Below are 20018 nucleotides of genomic sequence, written 5' to 3' on the forward strand. Positions count from 1 at the left end.
GATTCAGAGGGGAAATGCCTGTTGCGTCTTGGGCACTAGTCCAACTTCAGAGGAATTCGAAGAAGTGTTTGACTTGCAACAATGATCGAACCCGTCTGTGACATTCATCAATGTTTCCCATTGTTGTGTTCTTCAAGAGATCCATAACCTTTAAGCACCTTTTTGCATTATTATTTTTGTATCAACCCATGTATATCTTGTAACCATCAAATGCATAATAAAGCACAAAAAATATTCAAGGAAGGGGGTGGTAGGAGAAAAGCACACAGAAACTGTATTGGAGGGGATCTAAACATTCCCTCTAATGCGTTATGCGTGGTTTCCTCCGAGGCTATGGGTCCCCCTTCTTCCAGCTAGAGGTGGTACTCCCTTCCTATATATATATATATATATAATGTGTGTGTATATATATAGTTTTATGAAGAATTGTCAGGAGAAACCGCTGGAGGAAATGGACGTGTTCTGAGGACGGGGCTGGCTCTACCGTCCTCCCCAAGTGGCTGGACCTCAAGTATAGTGAGATAATATATATGGTTTTACCATGGTATATTAATTCTGACGTGTCACCAACTCACCTAGTTGCCTCTAGCGTCCAGCTTGTGCCTCTAGTGCTGCTCTGTTACTTTTGGAATGTGGTCTCTTTGTCCCCTCTGGTAAATCTCCTTACTACCTTTTTTTTTTTTTACTGTTGTGTTGAAGATACGACTCGATAATGGTCCATGACGGACCGAAACGTTGTGGTTTCTCCAGCTTCTGGAGTATGGTTCTGTTGTATTATTTTAGGTATGGTCTCCGGGCCGGAGGTCTGGACCTTGAAGGATGGTTGTAAGGAGGAGGTCGGCGGTGTTCTGAGGCACTCTTTGTCTTGGTTATATTTTGTCTCACTTATATTTTTGTTTCCTTGATTCTGAAGGTGGACTCCGTGTTAGCTGGTAGTTTTGCTAAGGGCCTGACCCCATTGTGCCAGGGTTAATGTCTAGGGGTCGTCTTGAGCGACGTCCTGAGGCATGAAGGACTCATCAAGGATACATGATGAGTCTTTATCATCATGTATCCTTCATATCGTTTCCCTCCCCGTGTCATTTTCCCTTTGTTCTTAATCGTGTGTGAATGATTATGCGTTTGCGTGTGTCTGTATGTGTGTGTGACTGTCCTATGTGTATGTGAATGTGTGGCAACTTACATGGGGGTGAGTTAAGGCACTTGACATTCCTCCAATGTTTCTGTTACACAACTTTTTGTCTATTTCGGGTTCCATTCCTTCCTGCCTTTCTCTTTCTCCTATTTTTATAAAAAGATTGAACGCTGCCATTGCGCTTGATAAAACCCGAAGGGCGAGGTTAGTTCATGCATCTAGCCTGGAGGGTGAGGCGTTGCGTCATGCGTCTAGCCTTCAAGGTGGCGTTGCGTCATGCGTCTAGCCTGGAGGGTGAGGCGTTGCGTCAGACGTCTAGCCTGGAGGGTGAGGCGCTGCGTCATGCGTCTAGCCTACAAGGTGGAGTTGCGTCATGCGTCCGGCCTACAAGGTGGAGTTGCGTCATGCGTCTGGCCTACAAGGTGGAGTTGCGTCATGCGTCCGGCCTACAAGGTGGAGTTGCGTCATGCGTCTGGCCTACAAGGTGGAGTTGCGTCATGCGTCCGGCCTACAAGGTGGAGTTGCGTCATGCGTCTGGCCTACAAGGTGGAGTTGCGTCATGCGTCTGGCCTACAAGGTGGAGTTGCGTCATGCGTCTGGCCTACAAGGTGCAGTTGCGTCATGCGTCTGGCCTACAAGGTGGAGTTGCGTCATGCGTCTGGCCTACAAGGTGGAGTTGCGTCATGCGTCTGGCCTACAAGGTGGAGTTGCGTCATGCGTCTGGCCTACAAGGTGGAGTTGCGTCATGCGTCTAGCCTACAAGGTGGAATTGCGTCATGCGTCTAACAGGAAGGGGCCATGTAGCATAACATAGAAACTGTTCTCACAATCTGTTTTTCTTTGTCACTGCTTCGTCTCCCGCGGTGAACAGGGAGCAGGGGTAGGTATGGGGACCTGGCCTCATACAGGTAGTCCTGGACAGTATGGGGGACCTGGCCTCTTACAGGTAGTCCTGGACAGTATGGGGACCTGGCCTCTTACAGGTAGTCCTGGACAGTATGGGGGACCTGGCCTCTTACAGGTAGTCCTGGCCTCTTACAGGTAGTCCTGGACAGTATGGGGACCTGGCCTCTTACAGGTTGTCCTGGACAGTATGGGGACCTGGCCTCTTACAGGTAGTCCTGGACAGTATGGGGACCTGGCCTCTTACAGGTAGTCCTGGACAGTATGGGGGACCTGGCCTCTTACAGGTAGTCCTGGCCTCTTACAGGTAGTCCTGGACAGTATGGGGACCTGGCCTCTTACAGGTAGTCCTGGACAGTATGGGGGACCTGGCCTCTTACAGGTAGTCCTGGCCTCTTACAGGTAGTCCTGGACAGTATGGGGACCTGGCGTCTTACAGGTAGTCCTGGACAGTATGGGGACCTGGCCTCTTACAGGTAGTCCTGGACAGTATGGGGACCTGGCCTCTTACAGGTAGTCCTGGACAGTATGGGGACCTGGCCTCTTACAGGGAGTCCTGGACAGTATGGGGACCTGGCCTCTTACAGGTAGTCCTGGACAGTATGGGGGACCTGGCCTCTTACAGGTAGTCCTGGACAGTATGGGGGACCTGGCCTCTTACAGGTAGTCCTGAACAGTATGGGGGACCTGGCCTCTTACAGGTAGTCCTGGACAGTATGGGGGACCTGGCCTCTTACAGGTAGTCCTGGACAGTATGGGGGACCTGGCCTCTTACAGGTAGTCCTGGACGGTATGGGGACCTGGCCTCTTACAGGTAGTCCTGGACAGTATGGGGACCTGGCCTCTTACAGGTAGTCCTGGACAGTATGGGGACCTGGCCTCTTACAGGTAGTCCTGAACAGTATGGGGACCTGGCATCTTACAGGTAGTCCTGGACAGTATGGGGACCTGGGCTCTTATAGTTAGTCCTGGACAGTATGGGGGACCTGGCCTCTTACAGGTCTTCCTGGACAGTATGGGGACCTGGCCTCTTACAGGTAGTCCTGGACAGTATGGGGGACCTGGGCTCTTACAGGTCTTCCTGGACAGTATGGGGACCTGGCCTCTTACAGGTAGTCCTGGACAGTATGGGGGACCTGGCCTCTTACAGGTAGTCCTGAACAGTATGGGGACCTGGCCTCTTACAGGTAGTCCTGGACAGTATGGGGACCTGGCCTCTTACAGGTCGTCCTGGACAGTATGGGGGACCTGGCCTCTTACAGGTAGTCCTGAACAGTATGGGGACCTGGCCTCTTACAGGTAGTCCTGGACAGTATGGGGACCTGGCCTCTTACAGGTAGTCCTGGACAGTATGGGGACCTGGGCTCCACCCAAACAGTGGTCCCATACTGGTGTAGTTTACCTCAACGATGTGTTTACTCAGATGGTAAACTGTCGAATTTACTATCCTTTCTATCTATCGAGGGGATAGGGAGGGGAGGAGAAGGTTTGGGTCCGGAGGTGAAGGAGGGGTCACTGGGGCTAGGAGGGGGGGAGATGATTGTAATTACTCATCAGTCAAACTTTCCTTGGATTTACGAGATCAAATTTTCTTTCATTTTGGCCTCGTGTTAACGAAGACAAAAGTTGTATTCATTCCTAAATCTCGCCTTTGTTCCTTGTCAATATAACGAGTGGAATGAGATAACGGCTTCGTTACGTTACCAGTTGAAGGGGAAATACAATTAGCAAGCGTCTTTGAAGACGTATAATGAATTTATCTTGATATATTGACGCCTAAAATGTCATTAGTTATGAGACAAAATGCTTAGGGAGCTCTGAGGGCCCAGACACGTGTGTGTGTGTGTGTGTGTGTGTGTGTGTGTGTGTGTGTGTGTGTGTGTGTGTGTGTGTGTGTGTGTTGAAGAAAACCTCCCTGTATCATAGAGAATATTTTCGTTAGTCGAGGATAGTGTCTTAATGCACGTATATAGAGAGGTACGTTAAGGGTGAGCACGGTACGTGTATACAGAGGTGACACACCTGGTGACACACCTGGTGACACTCCTGGTAACACACCTGGTGACACCTGGCAACACACCTGCTAACACTCTTCAACAGAGTAGAGTGTAACGCCTCACACTATCAGAGCTACTTGTTAATATCCTCGTTAATTAAGAAATGCTTTAGTATATGTGTCGGGACACAAACAGCAGCGATACTCAGGATTAAGACGACAAAACTAAATTACTAACAAGTGTTGAGAGAGCAATATTCTGATACACTGAGCGGCCAGAGACATAAAGGTTACTGAAACAACACTGTAACAGCTTCAGGGGGTGACAACACTCACCCAAAACATCTCAACACCTCACTAAATGACTCATTATCCTGGGGCCAGGCGGGAGAGGACGAGAGCATGACACAAGGGGGAACACGAGGGGGAACTGGACATTTTAACAGTATACCTTCATGCAAGTGCAAGGGGGGGGGGAGCAGATGTTGCACCAGATGATGATGATGATGATGATGCGGGTACGGTACTAATGGGACGCGTGAGCCACAGTACGGTAACAACTGACCATGGCTAGATGACCCAAACACGCCAGCTTGGCTATCATAATGAGTGGTATGATAGCCAGGAGAACCGAGATAGCAGTGTAAACATGAGCCCGGAGGTGAGGAGGAACACGGAGTCTGTGGCTGTTGTGAGAGTGTCAGGCCTGGAGGCTGGTGAAGGTGAGAGGGACAGGTGAAGGTGAGAGGGACAGGTGAAGGTGAGAGGGACAGGTGAAGGTGAGAGGGACAGGTGAAGGTGAGAGGGGCGAGTGAAGGTGAGAGTGGCGGGTGAAGGTGAGAGGGGCTGGTGAAGGTGAGAGTGGCGGGTGAAGGTGAGAGGGGCTGGTGAAGGTGAGAGTGGCGGGTGAAGGTGAGAGGGGCTGGTGAAGGTGAGAGGGGCGAGTGAAGGTGAGAGTGGCGGGTGAAGGTGAGAGGGGCTGGTGAAGGTGAGAGTGGCGGGTGAAGGTGAGAGGGGCTGGTGAAGGTGAGAGTGGCGGATGAAGGTGAGAGGGGCTGGTGAAGGTGAGAGGGACAGGTGAAGGTGAGAGGGACGGGTGAAGGTGAGAGGGGCGGGTGAAGGTGAGAGTGGCGGATGAAGGTGAGAGGGGCTGGTGAAGGTGAGAGGGACAGGTGAAGGTGAGAGGGACAGGTGAAGGTGAGAGGGGCGAGTGAAGGTGAGAGTGGCGGGTGAAGGTGAGAGGGGCGAGTGAACGTGAGAGTGGCGGGTGAAGGTGAGAGGGGCGGGTGAAGGTGAGAGTGGCGGGTAAAGGTGAGAGGGGCTAGTGAAGGTGAGAGGGGCTGGTGAAGGTGAGAGTGGCGGGTAAAGGTGAGAGGGGCTAGTGAAGGTGAGAGGGGCTGGTGAAGGTGAGAGGGGCTGGTGAAGGTGAGAGGGGCGGGTGAAGGTGAGAGGGGCGGGTGAAGGTGAGAGGGGCGGGTGAAGGTGAGAGGGGCTGGTGAAGGTGAGAGGGGCGGGTGAAGGTGAGAGGGGCGGGTGAAGGTGAGAGGGGCGGGTGATGGTGAGAGGGGCGGGTGAAGGTGAGAGGGGCGGGTGAAGGTGAGAGTGGCGGGTGAAGGTGAGAGGGGCTGGTGAAGATGAGAGGGGCGGGTGAAGGTGAGAGGAGCGGGTGAAGGTGAGAGGGGCGGGTGAAGGTGAGAGGGGCGGGTGAAGGTGAGAGGGGCTGGTGAAGGTGAGAGGGGCTGGTGAAGGTGAGAGGGGCTGGTGAAGGTGAGAGGGGCTGGTGAAGGTCAGAGGGGCGGGTGAAGGTGAGAGGGGCTGGTGAAGGTGTGAGGGGCGGGTGAAGGTGAGAGGGGCGGGTGAAGGTTAGAGGGGCGGGTGAAGGTGAGAGGGGCGGGTTAAGGTGAGAGGGGCGGGTGAAGGTGAGAGGGGCTGGTGAAGGTGAGAGGGGAGGGTGAAGGTGAGAGGGGCTGGTGAAGGTGAGAGGGCGGGTGAAGGTGAGAGGGGCGGGTGAAGGTGAGAGGGGCTGGTGAAGGTGAGAGGGGCTGGTGAAGGTGAGAGGGGCTGGTGAAGGTGAGAGGGGCTGGTGAAGGTGAGAGGGACAGGTGAAGGTGAGAGGGACAGGTGAAGGTGAGAGGGGCGAGTGAAGGTGAGAGTAGCGGGTGAAGGTGAGAGGGGCGAGTGAAGGTGAGAGTGGCGGGTGAAGGTGAGAGGGGCGGGTGAAGGTGAGAGTGGCGGGTGAAGGTGAGAGGGGCTAGTGAAGGTGAGAGGGGCTGGTGAAGGTGAGAGGGGCTGGTAAAGGTGAGAGGGGCGGGTGAAGGTGAGAGGGGCGGGTGAAGGTGAGAGGGGCGGGTGAAGGTGAGAGGGGCTGGTGAAGGTGAGAGGGGCGGGTGAAGGTGAGAGGGGCGGGTGAAGGTGAGAGGGGCGGGTGAAGGTGAGAGGGGCGGGTGAAGGTGAGAGTGGCGGGTGAAGGTGAGAGGGGTTGGAGAAGGTGAGAGGGGCGGGTGAAGGTGAGAGGAGCAGGTGAAGGTGAGAGGGGCGGGTGAAGGTGAGAGGGGCGGGTGAAGGTGAGAGGGGCTGGTGAAGGTGAGAGGGGCTGGTGAAGGTGAGAGGGGCTGGTGAAGGTGAGAGGGGCTGGTGAAGGTCAGAGGGGCGGGTGAAGGTGAGAGGGGCTGGTGAAGGTGTGAGGGGCGGGTGAAGGTGAGAGGGGCGGGTGAAGGTGAGAGGGGCGGGTGAAGGTGAGAGGGCGGGTGAAGGTGAGAGGGGCGGGTGAAGGTGAGAGGGGCTGGTGAAGGTGAGAGGGGCGGGTGAAGGTGAGAGGGGCTGGTGAAGGTGAGAGGGCGGGTGAAGGTGAGAGGGGCTGGTGAAGGTGAGAGGGGCGGGTGAAGGTGAGAGGGGCTGGTGAAGGTGAGAGGGGCTGGTGAAGGTGAGAGGGGCTGGTGAAGGTGAGAGGGGCTGGTGAAGGTGAGAGGGGCGGGTGAAGGTGAGAGGGGCTGGTGAAGGTGAGAGGGGCTGGTGAAGGTGAGAGGGGCGGGTGAAGGTGAGAGGGGCTGGTGAAGGTGAGAGGGGCGGGTGAAGCTAGGTGAGAGGGGCGGGTGAAGGTGAGAGGGGCTGGTGAAGGTGAGAGGGGCGGGTGAAGGTGAGAGGGGCTGGTGAAGGTGAGAGGGGCGGGTGAAGGTGAGAGGGGCTGGTGAAGGTGAGAGGGGCGGGTGAAGGTGAGAGGGGCTGGTGAAGGTGAGAGGGGCTGGTGAAGGTGAGTGGGGCTGGTGAAGGTGAGAGGGGCTGGTGAAGGTGAGAGGGGCTGGTGAAGGTGAGAGGGGCTGGTGAAGGTGAGAGGGTCTGGTGAAGGAGAGAGGGGCGGGTGAAGGTGAGAGGGGCTGGTGAAGGTGAGAGGGGCGGGTGAAGCTAGGTGAGAGGGGCGGGTGAAGGTGAGAGGGGCTGGTGAAGGTGAGAGGGGGCGGGTGAAGGTGAGAGGGGCTGGTGAAGGTGAGAGGGGCGGGTGAAGGTGAGAGGGGCTGGTGAAGGTGAGAGGGGCGGGTTAAGGTGAGAGGGGCTGGTGAAGGTGAGAGGGGCTGGTGAAGGTGAGAGGGGCTGGTGAAGGTGAGAGGGGCTGGTGAAGGTGAGAGGGGCTGGTGAAGGTGAGAGGGACTGGTTAAGGTGAGAGGGGCTGGTGAAGGTGAGAGGGGCTGGTGAAGGTGCGAGGGGCTGGTGAAGGTGAGAGGGGCTGGTGAAGGTGAGAGGGGCGGGTGAAGCTAGGTGAGAGGGGCGGGTGAAGGTGAGAGGGGCTGGTGAAGGTGAGAGGGGCGGGTGAAGGTGAGAGGGGCTGGTGAAGGTGAGAGGGGCGGGTGAAGGTGAGAGGGAGCTGGTGAAGGTGAGAGGGGCGGGTGAAGGTGAGAGGGGCGGGTGAAGGTGAGAGGGGCTGGTGAAGGTGAGAGGGGCTGGTGAAGGTGAGAGGGGCGGGTGAAGGGGAGAGGGGCTGGTGAAGGTGAGAGGGGCGGGTGAAGGTGAGAGGGGCTGGTGAAGGTGAGAGGGGCTGGTGAAGGTGAGAGGGCTGGTGAAGGTGAGAGGGGCTGGTGAAGGTGAGAGGGGCTGGTGAAGGTGAGAGGGGCTGGTGAAGGTGAGAGGGGCTGGTGAAGGTGAGAGGGGCTGGTGAAGGTGAGAGGGGCTGGTGAAGGTGAGAGGGGCTGGTGAAGGTGAGAGGGGCTGGTGAAGGTGAGAGGGGCTGGTGAAGGTGAGAGGGGCTGGTGAAGGTGAGAGGGGCTGGTGAAGGTGAGAGGGGCTGGTGAAGGTGAGAATGGGCTGGTGAAGGTGAGAGGGGCGGGTGAAGGTGAGAGGGGCGGGTGAAGGTGAGAGGGGCTGGTGAAGGTGAGAGGGGACTGGTGAAGGTGAGAGGGGCTGGATGAAGGTGAGAGGGGCGGGTGAAGGTGAGAGGGGCTGGTGAAGGTGAGAGGGGCGGGTGAAGGTGAGAGGGGCTGGTGAAGGTGAGAGGGGCGGGTGAAGGTGAGAGGGGCTGGTGAAGGTGAGAGGGGCTGGTGAAGGTGAGAGGGGCTGGTGAAGGTGAGAGGGGCTGGTGAAGGTGAGAGGGGCTGGTGAAGGTGAGAGGGGCGGGTGAAGGTGAGAGGGGCTGGTGAAGGTGAGAGGGGCGGGTGAAGGTGAGAGGGGCTGGTGAAGGTGAGAGGGGCTGGTGAAGGTGAGAGGGGCTGGTGAAGGTGAGAGGGGCGGGTGAAGGTGAGAGGGGCTGGTGAAGGTGAGAGGGGCGGGTGAAGGTGAGAGGGGCTGGTGAAGGTGAGAGGGGCGGGTGAAGGTGAGAGGGCGGGTGAAGGTGAGAGGGGCGGGTGAAGGTGAGAGGGGCTGGTGAAGGTGAGAGGGGCTGGTGAAGGTGAGAGGGGCTGGTGAAGGTGAGAGGGGCGGGTGAAGGTGAGAGGGGCTGGTGAAGGTGAGAGGGGCGGGTGATGGTGAGAGGGGCTGGTGAAGGTGAGAGGGGCTGGTGAAGGTGAGAGGGGCTGGTGAAGGTGAGAGGGGCTGGTGAAGGTGAGAGGGGCTGGTGAAGGTGAGAGGGGCTGGTGAAGGTGAGAGGGGCTGGTGAAGGTGAGAGGGGCTGGTGAAGGTGAGAGGGGCGGGTGAAGGTGAGAGGGGCTGGTGAAGGTGAGAGGGGCGGGTGAAGGTGAGAGGGGCTGGTGAAGGTGAGAGGGGCGGGTGAAGGTGAGAGGGGCTGGTGAAGGTGAGAGGGGCTGGTGAAGGTGAGAGGGGCTGGTGAAGGTGAGAGGGGCTGGTGAAGGTGAGAGGGGCTGGTGAAGGTGAGAGGGGCGGGTGAAGGTGAGAGGGCTGGTGAAGGTGAGAGGGGCGGGTGAAGGTGAGAGGGGCGGGTGAAGGTGAGAGGGGCTGGTGAAGGTGAGAGGGGCGGGTGAAGGTGAGAGGGGCTGGTGAAGGTGAGAGGGGCTGGTGAAGGTGAGAGGGGCGGGTGAAGGTGAGAGGGGCTGGTGAAGGTGAGAGGGGCGGGTGAAGGTGAGAGGGGCGGGTGAAGGTGAGAGGGGCTGGTGAAGGTGAGAGGGGCGGGTGAAGGTGAGAGGGGCTGGTGAAGGTGAGAGGGGCGGGTGAAGGTGAGAGGGGCTGGTGAAGGTGAGAGGGGCGGGTGAAGGTGAGAGGGGCTGGTGAAGGTGAGAGGGGCTGGTGAAGGTGAGAGGGGCTGGTGAAGGTGAGAGGGGCGGGTGAAGGTGAGAGGGGCTGGTGAAGGTGAGAGGGGCGGGTGAAGGTGAGAGGGGCTGGTGAAGGTGAGAGGGGCGGGTGAAGGTGAGAGGGGCTGGTGAAGGTGAGAGGGGCTGGTGAAGGTGAGAGGGGCTGGTGAAGGTGAGAGGGGCGGGTGAAGGTGAGAGGGGCTGGTGAAGGTGAGAGGGGCGGGTGAAGGTGAGAGGGGCTGGTGAAGGTGAGAGGGGCGGGTGAAGGTGAGAGGGGCTGGTGAAGGTGAGAGGGGCTGGTGAAGGTGAGAGGGGCGGGTGAAGGTGAGAGGGGCTGGTGAAGGTGAGAGAGGGCTGGTGAAGGTGAGAGGGGCGGGTGAAGGTGAGAGGGGCTGGTGAAGGTGAGAGGGGCGGGTGAAGGTGAGAGGGGCTGGTGAAGGTGAGAGGGGCTGGTGAAGGTGAGAGGGGCTGGTGAAGGTGAGAGGGGCTGGTGAAGGTGAGAGGGGCTGGTGAAGGTGAGAGGGGCTGGTGAAGGTGAGAGGGGCGGGTGAAGGTGAGAGGGGCTGGTGAAGGTGAGAGGGGCGGGTGAAGGTGAGAGGGGCTGGTGAAGGTGAGAGGGGCTGGTGAAGGTGAGAGGGGCTGGTGAAGGTGAGAGGGGCTGGTGAAGGTGAGAGGGACTGGTGAAGGTGAGAGGGGCGGGTGAAGGTGAGAGGGGCTGGTGAAGGTGAGAGGGGCGGGTGAAGGTGAGAGGGGCTGGTGAAGGTGAGAGGGGCGGGTGAAGGTGAGAGGGGCTGGTGAAGGTGAGAGGGGCGGGTGAAGGTGAGAGGGGCTGGTGAAGGTGAGAGGGGCTGGTGAAGGTGAGAGGGGCGGGTGAAGGTGAGAGGGGCTGGTGAAGGTGAGAGGGGCTGGTGAAGGTGAGAGGGGCGGGTGAAGGTGAGAGGAGCTGGTGAAGGTGAGAGGGGCGGATGAAGGTGAGAGGGGCGGTGGTGAAGGTGAGAGGGGCTGGTGAAGGTGAGAGGGGCTGGTGAAGGTGAGAGGGGCTGGTGAAGGTGAGAGGGGCGGGTGAAGGTGAGAGGGGCTGGTGAAGGTGAGAGGGCTGGTGAAGGTGAGAGGGGCTGGTGAAGGTGAGAGGGGCTGGTGAAGGTGAGAGGGGCGGGTGAAGGTGAGAGGGGCGGGTGAAGGTGAGAGGGGCTGGTGAAGGTGAGAGGGGCTGGTGAAGGTGAGAGGGGCTGGTGAAGGTGAGAGGGGCTGGTGAAGGTGAGAGGGGCTGGTGAAGGTGAGAGGGGCGGGTGAAGGTGAGAGGGGCTGGTGAAGGTGAGAGGGGCTGGTGAAGGTGAGAGGGGCTGGTGAAGGTGAGAGGGGCGGGTGAAGGTGAGAGGGGCGGGTGAAGGTGAGAGGGGCTGGTGAAGGTGAGAGGGGCTGGTGAAGGTGAGAGGGGCGGGTGAAGGTGAGAGGGGCTGGTGAAGGTGAGAGGGGCGGGTGAAGGTGAGAGGGGCTGGTGAAGGTGAGAGGGGCGGGTGAAGGTGAGAGGGGCTGGTGAAGGTGAGAGGGGCGGGTGAAGGTGAGAGGGGCTGGTGAAGGTGAGAGGGGCTGGTGAAGGTGAGAGGGGCGGGTGAAGGTGAGAGGGGCTGGTGAAGGTGAGAGGGGCTGGTGAAGGTGAGAGGGGCGGGTGAAGGTGAGAGGGGCTGGTGAAGGTGAGAGGGGCTGGTGAAGGTGAGAGGGCGGGTGAAGGTGAGAGGGGCTGGTGAAGGTGAGAGGGGCTGGTGAAGGTGAGAGGGGCTGGTGAAGGTGAGAGGGGCTGGTGAAGGTGAGAGGGGCTGGTGAAGGTGAGAGGGGCTGGTGAAGGTGAGAGGGGCGGGTGAAGGTGAGAGGGGCTGGTGAAGGTGAGAGGGGCAGGTGAAGGTGAGAGGGGCTGGTGAAGGTGAGAGGGGCTGGTGAAGGTGAGAGTGGCGGGTGAAGGTGAGAGGGGCTGGTGAAGGTGAGAGGGGCTGGTGAAGGTGAGAGGGGCGGGTGAAGGTGAGAGGGGCTGGTGAAGGTGAGAGGGGCGGGTGAAGGTGAGAGGGGCTGGTGAAGGTGAGAGGGGCGGGTGAAGGTGAGAGGGGCTGGTGAAGGTGAGAGGGGCGGGTGAAGGTGAGAGGGGCTGGTGAAGGTGAGAGGGGCTGGTGAAGGTGAGAGGGGCTGGTGAAGGTGAGAGGGGCTGGTGAAGGTGAGAGGGGCTGGTGAAGGTGAGAGGGGCTGGTGAAGGTGAGAGGGGCTGGTGAAGGTGAGAGGGGCGGGTGAAGGTGAGAGGGGCTGGTGAAGGTGAGAGGGGCTGGTGAAGGTGAGAGGGGCGGGTGAAGGTGAGAGGGGCTGGTGAAGGTGAGAGGGGCGGGTGAAGGTGAGAGGTGCTGGTGAAGGTGAGAGGGGCTGGTGAAGGTGAGAGGGGACTGGTGAAGGTGAGAGGGGCTGGTGAAGGTGAGAGGGGCTGGTGAAGGTGAGAGGGGCTGGTGAAGGTGAGAGGGGCGGGTGAAGGTGAGAGGTGCTGGTGAAGGTGAGAGGGGCGGGTGAAGGTGAGAGGGGCTGGTGAAGGTGAGAGGGGCGGGTGAAGGTGAGAGGGGCTGGTGAAGGTGAGAGGGGCGGGTGAAGGTGAGAGGGGCTGGTGAAGGTGAGAGGGGCGGGTGAAGGTGAGAGGGGCTGGTGAAGGTGAGAGGGGCGGGTGAAGGTGAGAGGGGCTGGTGAAGGTGAGAGGGGCTGGTGAAGGTGAGAGGGGCGGGTGAAGGTGAGAGGGGCTGGTGAAGGTGAGAGGGGCGGGTGAAGGTGAGAGGGGCTGGTGAAGGTGAGAGGGGCAGGTGAAGGTGAGAGGGGCTGGTGAAAGTGAGAGGGGCTGGTGAAGGTGAGAGTGGCGGGTGAAGGTGAGAGGGGCTGGTGAAGGTGAGAGGGGCTGGTGAAGGTGAGACGGGGCGGGTGAAGGTGAGAGGGGCTGGTGAAGGTGAGAGGGGCGGGTGAAGGTGAGAGGTGCTGGTGAAGGTGAGAGGGGCTGGTGAAGGTGAGAGGGACTGGTGAAGGTGAGAGGGGCTGGTGAAGGTGAGAGGGGCTGGTGAAGGTGAGAGGGGCTGGTGAAGGTGAGAGGGGCGGGTGAAGGTGAGAGGGGCTGGTGAAGGTGAGAGGGGCGGGTGAAGGTGAGAGGGGCTGGTGAAGGTGAGAGGGGCTTGGTGAAGGTGAGAGGGGCTGGTGAAGGTGAGAGGGGCTGGTGAAGGTCGAGAGGGAGCTGGTGAAGGTGAGAGGGGCTGGTGAAGGTGAGAGGGGCGGGTGAAGGTGAGAGGGGCTGGTGAAGGTGAGAGGGGCGGGTGAAGGTGAGAGGGGCGGGTGAAGGTGAGAGGGGCTGGTGAAGGTGAGAGGGGCTGGTGAAGGTGAGAGGGGCGGGTGAAGGTGAGAGGGGCTGGTGAAGGTGAGAGGGGCTGGTGAAGGTGAGAGGGGCGGGTGAAGGTGAGAGGGGCTGGTGAAGGTGAGAGGGGCGGGTGAAGGTGAGAGGGGCTGGTGAAGGTGAGAGGGGCGGGTGAAGGTGAGAGGGGCTGGTGAAGGTGAGAGGGGCTGGTGAAGGTGAGAGTGGCGGGTGAAGGTGAGAGGGGCTGGTGAAGGTGAGAGGGGCTGGTGAAGGTGAGAGGGGCGGGTGAAGGTGAGAGGGGCTGGTGAAGGTGAGAGGGGCGGGTGAAGGTGAGAGGTGCTGGTGAAGGTGAGAGGGGCTGGTGAAGGTGAGAGGGACTGGTGAAGGTGAGAGGGGCTGGTGAAGGTGAGAGGGGCTGGTGAAGGTGAGAGGGGCTGGTGAAGGTGAGAGGGGCGGGTGAAGGTGAGAGGGGCTGGTGAAGGTGAGAGGGGCGGGTGAAGGTGAGAGGGGCTGGTGAAGGTGAGAGGGGCTGGTGAAGGTGAGAGGGGCTGGTGAAGGTCAGAGGGGCTGGTGAAGGTCAGAGGGACTGGTGAAGGTGAGAGGGGCGGGTGAAGGTGAGAGGGGCTGGTGAAGGTGAGAGGGGCTGGTGAAGGTGAGAGGGGCGGGTGAAGGTGAGAGGGGCGGGTGAAGGTGAGAGGGGCTGGTGAAGGTGAGAGGGGCGGGTGAAGGTGAGAGGGGCGGGTGAAGGTGAGAGGGGCGGGTGAAGGTGAGAGGGGCGGGTGAAGGTGAGAGGGGCGGGTGAAGGTGAGAGGGGCTGGTGAAGGTGAGAGGGGCGGGTGAAGGTGAGAGGGGCTGGTGAAGGTGAGAGGGGCTGGTGAAGGTGAGAGGGGCGGGTGAAGGTGAGAGGGGCTGGTGAAGGTGAGAGGGGCGGGTGAAGGTGAGAGGGGCTGGTGAAGGTGAGAGGGGCAGGTGAAGGTGAGAGGGGCTGGTGAAGGTGAGAGGGGCTGGTGAAGGTGAGAGTGGCGGGTGAAGGTGAGAGGGGCTGGTGAAGGTGAGAGGGGCTGGTGAAGGTGAGAGGGGCGGGTGAAGGTGAGAGGGGCTGGTGAAGGTGAGAGGGGCGGGTGAAGGTGAGAGGTGCTGGTGAAGGTGAGAGGGGCTGGTGAAGGTGAGAGGGACTGGTGAAGGTGAGAGGGGCTGGTGAAGGTGAGAGGGGCTGGTGAAGGTGAGAGGGGCTGGTGAAGGTGAGAGGGGCGGGTGAAGGTGAGAGGGGCTGGTGAAGGTGAGAGGGGCGGGTGAAGGTGAGAGGGGCTGGTGAAGGTGAGAGGGGCTGGTGAAGGTGAGAGGGGCTGGTGAAGGTGAGAGGGGCTGGTGAAGGTCAGAGGGACTGGTGAAGGTGAGAGGGGCGGGTGAAGTTGAGAGGGGCTGGTGAAGGTGAGAGGGGCGGGTGAAGGTGAGAGGGGCTGGTGAAGGTGAGAGGGGCGGGTGAAGGTGAGAGGGGCTGGTGAAGGTGAGAGGGGCGGGTGAAGGTGAGAGGGGCTGGTGAAGGTGAGAGGGGCGGGTGAAGGTGAGAGGGGCTGGTGAAGGTGAGAGGGGCTGGTGAAGGTGAGAGGGGCGGGTGAAGGTGAGAGGGGCTGGTGAAGGTGAGAGGGGCTGTTGAAGGTGAGAGGGGCGGGTGAAGGTGAGAGGAGCTGGTGAAGGTGAGAGGGGCGGATGAAGGTGAGAGGGGCGGGTGGTGAAGGTGAGAGGGGCTGGTGAAGGTGAGAGGGGCTGGTGAAGGTGAGAGGGGCTGGTGAAGGTGAGAGGGGCTGGTGAAGGTGAGAGGAGCGGGTGAAGGTGAGAGGGGCGGGTGAAGGTGTGAGGGGCTGGTGAAGGTGAGAGGGGCTGGTGAAGGTGAGAGGGGCTGGTGAAGGTGAGAGGGGCTGGTGAAGGTGAGAGGGGCTGGTGAAGATGAGAGGGGCGGGTGAAGGTGTGAGGGGCTGGTGAAGGTGAGAGGGGCTGGTGAAGGTGAGAGGGGCTGGTGAAGGTGAGAGGGGTGGGTGAAGGTGAGAGGGGCGGGTGAAGGTGAGAGGGGCGGGTGAAGGTGTGAGGGGCTGGTGAAGGTGAGAGGGGCGGGTGAAGGTGAGAGGGGCGGGTGAAGGTGAGAGGGGCGGGTGAAGGTGTGAGGGGCTGGTGAAGGTGAGAGGGGCTGGTGAAGGTGAGAGGGGCACAAGACCAGCTGGGAGCGTGACAGGGTCATTACAGGGCGGGACAGGTAGGGTCCGCAGCCACTGGAGGGAGGTGAAGGGACCCACAGGAGATGAGTGCATCCATTAGAGATGAGTGGGGCCACAGTGGGCCACAAGATGGCCCTGGGGATGGCCCTGGAGGAGGAGGAAGGAAGGCGCTGCTCCAGACGGGGCCACAAGATGGCCCTGGGGATGGTTCTGGAGGAGGAGGAGGAGGAGGGAAGACGCTGCTCCAGACGGGGCCACAAGATGGCCCTGAGGATGGCCCTGGAGGAGGAAGAGGAGGGAAGACGCTGCTCCAGACGGGGCCACAAGATGGCCCTGGGGATGGCCCTGGAGGAGGAGGAGGGAAGACGCTGCTCCAGACGGGGCCACAAGATGGCCCTGGGGATGGCCCTGGAGGAGGAGGAGGAGGGAAGACGCTGCTCCAGACAGGGCCACAAGATGGCCCTGGGGATGGCCCTGGAGGAGGAGGAGGAGGGAAGACGCTGCTCCAGACGGGGCCACAAGATGGCCCTGGGGATGGCCCTGGAGGAGGAGGAGGAGGGAAGACGCTGCTCCAGACGGGGCCACAAGATGGACCTGGAGGAGAAGGAGGAGGGAAGACGCTGCTCCAGACGGGGCCACAAGATGGCCCTGGGGATGGCCCTGGAGGAGGAGGAGGAGGGAAGACGCTGCTCCAGACGGGGCCACAAGATGGCCCTGGAGGAGGAGGAGGAGGGAAGACGCTGCTCCAGACGGGGCCACAAGATGGCCCTGGGGATGGCCCTGGAGGAGGAGGAGGAGGGAAGACGCTGCTCCAGACGGGGCCACAAGATGGCCCTGGAGGAGGAGGAGGAGGGAAGACGCTGCTCCAGACGGGGCCACAAGATGGCCCTGGGGATGGCCCTGGAGGAGGAGGAGGAGGGAAGACGCTGCTCCAGATGGGGCCACAAGATGGCCCTGAGGATGGCCCTGGAGGAGGAAGAGGAGGGAAGACGCTGCTCCAGACGGGGCCACAAGATGGCCCTGAGGATGGCCCTGGAGGAGGAGGAGGAGGGAAGACGCTGCTCCAGACGGGGCCACAAGATGGCCCTGAGGATGGCCCTGGAGGAGGAGGAGGAGGGAAGACGCTGCTCCAGACGGGGCCACAAGATGGCCCTGGGGATGGCCCTGGAGAAGGAGGAGGAGGGAAGACGCTGCTCCAGACGGGGCCACAAGATGGCCCTGGGGATGGCCCTGGAGGAGGAGGAGGAGGGAAGACGCTGCTCCAGACGGGGCCACAAGATGGCCCTGGGGATGGCCCTGGAGGAGGAGGAGGAGGGAAGACGCTGCTCCAGACGGGGCCACAAGATGGCCCTGGGGATGGCCCTGGAGGAGGAGGAGGAGGGAAGACGCTGCTCCAGACGGGGCCACAAGATGGCCCTGGGGATGGCCCTGGAGGAGGAGGAGGAGGGAAGACGCTGCTCCAGACGGGGCCACAAGATGGCCCTGGGGATGGCCCTGGAGGAGGAGGAGGAGGGAAGACGCTGCTCCAGACGGGGCCACAAGAACAAGGAGGACGGGGCCCATATTACCCGACAAGATAATGGCGGTGGAAACGTTTTGGAGGAGTCGACAAATGAGGTAATTAGCGTTAGGACGCGAGGGGGGGGGATAACTGGTGTCTACCAGTTGGTGTCTTACACAAGAGTGATCAGGTGGCGCGTCATGGCTCCTGCCTACACAACCTTGGCACATGAGTGATCAGGTGGCGCGTCATGGTTCCTGCCTACACAACCTTGGCACAAGAGTGATCAGGTGGCGCGTCATGGCTCCTGCCTACACAACCTTGGCACAAGAGTGATCAAGTGGCGCGTCATGGTTCCTGCCTACACAACCTTGGCACAAGAGTGATCAGGTGGCGCGTCATGGCTCCTGCCTACACAACCTTGGCACAAGAGTGATCAGGTGGCGCGTCATGGTTCCTGCCTACACAACCTTGGCACAAGAGTGATCAGGTGGCGCGTCATGGCTCCTGCCTACACAACCTTGGCACATGAGTGATCAGGTGGCGCGTCATGGTTCCTGCCTACAAAACCTTGGCACAAGAGTGATCAGGTGGCGCGTCATGGCTCCTGCCTACACAACCTTGGCACAAGAGTGATCAGGTGGCGCGTCATGGTTCCTGCCTACACAACCTTGGCACAAGAGTGATCAGGTGGCGCGTCATGGCTCCTGCCTACACAACCTTGGGACAAGAGTGATCAGGTGGCGCGTCATGGTTCCTGCCTACACAACCTTGGCACAAGAGTGATCAGGTGGCGCGTCATGGCTCCTGCCTACACAACCTGGGCACAAGAGTGATCAGGTGGCGCGTCATGGCTCCTGCCTACACAACCTTGGCACAAGAGTGATCAGGTGGCGCGTCATGGTTCCTGCCTACACAACCTTGGCACAAGAGTGATCAGGTGGCGCGTCATGGCTCCTGCCTACACAACCTGGGCACAAGAGTGATCAGGTGGCGCGTCATGGCTCCTGCCTACACAACCTGGGCACAAGAGTGATCAGGTGGCGCGTCATGGTTCCTGCCTACACAACCTGGGCACAAGAGTGATCAGGTGGCGCGTCATGGCTCCTGCCTACACAACCTGGGCACAAGAGTGATCAGGTGGCGCGTCATGGCTCCTGCCTACACAACCTGGGCACAAGAGTGATCAGGTGGCGCGTCATGGTTCCTGCCTACACAACCTGGGCACAAGAGTGATCAGGTGGCGTGTCATGGCTCCTGCCTACACAACCTGGGCACAAGAATGATCAGGTAGCGCGTCATGGCTCCTGCCTACACAACCTGGGCACAAGAGTGATCAGGTGGCGCGTCATGGCTCCTGCCTACACAACCTGGGCACAAGAGTGATCAGGCGGCGCGTCATGGTTCCTGCCTACACAACCTAGGCACAAGAGTGATCAGGTGGCGTGTCATGGCTCCTGCCTACACAACCTGGGCACAAGAGTGATCAGGTGGCGCGTCATGGCTCCTGTCTACACAACCTGGGCACAAGAGTGATCAGGTGGCGCGTCATGGCTCCTGCCTACACAACCTGGGCACAAGAGTGATCAGGTGGCGCGTCATGGCTCCTGCCTACACAACCTGGGCACAAGAGTGATCAGGTGGCGCGTCATGGTTCCTGCCTACACAACCTGGGCACAAGAGTGATCAGGCGGCTCGTCATGGCTCCTGCCTACACAACCTGGGCACAAGAGTGATCAGGCGGCGCGTCATGGCTCCTGCCTACACAACCTGGGCACAAGAGTGATCAGGTGGCGCGTCATGGCTCCTGCCTACACAACCTGGGCACAAGAGTGATCAGGTGGCGCGTCATGGTTCCTGCCTACACAACCTGGGCACAAGAGTGATCAGGCGGCGCGTCATGGCTCCTGCCTACACAACCTGGGCACAAGAGTGATCAGGTGGCGCGTCATGGCTCCTGCCTACACAACCTGGGCACAATAGTGATCAGGTGGCGCGTCATGGCTCCTGCCTACACAACCTGGGCACAAGAGTGATCAGGTGGCGCGTCATGGCTCCTGCCTACACAACCTGGGCACAAGAGTGATCAGGTGGCGCGTCATGGCTCCTGCCTACACAACCTGGGCACAAGAGTGATCAGGTGGCGCGTCATGGCTCCTGCCTACACAACCTGGGCACAAGAGTGATCAGGTGGCGCGTCATGGCTCCTGCCTACACAACCTGGGCACAAGAGTGATCAGGTGGCGCGTCATGGCTCCTGCCTACACAACCTGGGCACAAGAGTGATCAGGTGGCGCGTCATGGCTCCTGCCTACACAACCTGGGCACAAGAGTGATCAGGTGGCGCGTCATGGCTCCTGCCTACACAACCTGGGCACAAGAGTGATCAGGTGGCGCGTCATGGCTCCTGCCTACACAACCTGGGCACAAGAGTGATCAGGTGGCGCGTCATGGTTCCTGCCTACACAACCTGGGCACAAGAGTGATCAGGTGGCGCGTCATGGTTCCTGCCTACACAACCTGGGCACAAGAGTGATCAGGTGGCGCGTCATGGCTCCTGCCTACACAACCTGGGCACAAGAGTGATCAGGTGGCGCGTCATGGCTCCTGCCTACACAACCTGGGCACAAGAGTGATCAGGCGGCGCGTCATGGCTCCTGCCTACACAACCTGGGCACAAGAGTGATCAGGTGGCGCGTCATGGCTCCTGCCTACACAACCTGGGCACAAGAGTGATCAGGTGGCGCGTCATGGCTCCTGCCTACACAACCTGGGCACAAGAGTGATCAGGTGGCGCGTCATGGTTCCTGCCTACACAACCTGGGCACACAAACATTAGGCTGCAGAAGAGGCTGTAGTTTACCTCGGCTGCCAGTTAATTGGTAATCAGTGATTCGATAAATTACTTGACAGAGAAAGTTATGTTTGGGGCAATGGAGTCTGTGGCGTCATGACTGGAGATTTGCATGGCGGGGGGGGGGGCGGATAGATTCTGTTGTGAATAGGATGGCGATTGGGGGTAATAGATTGAACAAGTATGGATAGATGAAAGCGTTGATGAGAGAGGCTATGAACGATGCAATGAATGGGTTTATTAGCGTTGAAATGGAAAGAATAATGGATAGAAGATATGTGGAACGGAAGATAAGCGAATAGATATAACAATAACTTAATGGGTTAATACTATTTACGAGCCTATTAATGGGTTATCTGGGTGATGAATAGCGGTATCAT

This window comes from Procambarus clarkii, chromosome 3 (genome assembly GCF_040958095.1).
Source record: "Procambarus clarkii isolate CNS0578487 chromosome 3, FALCON_Pclarkii_2.0, whole genome shotgun sequence".
In the NCBI taxonomy this organism is placed as follows: Eukaryota; Metazoa; Arthropoda; class Malacostraca; order Decapoda; family Cambaridae; genus Procambarus; species Procambarus clarkii.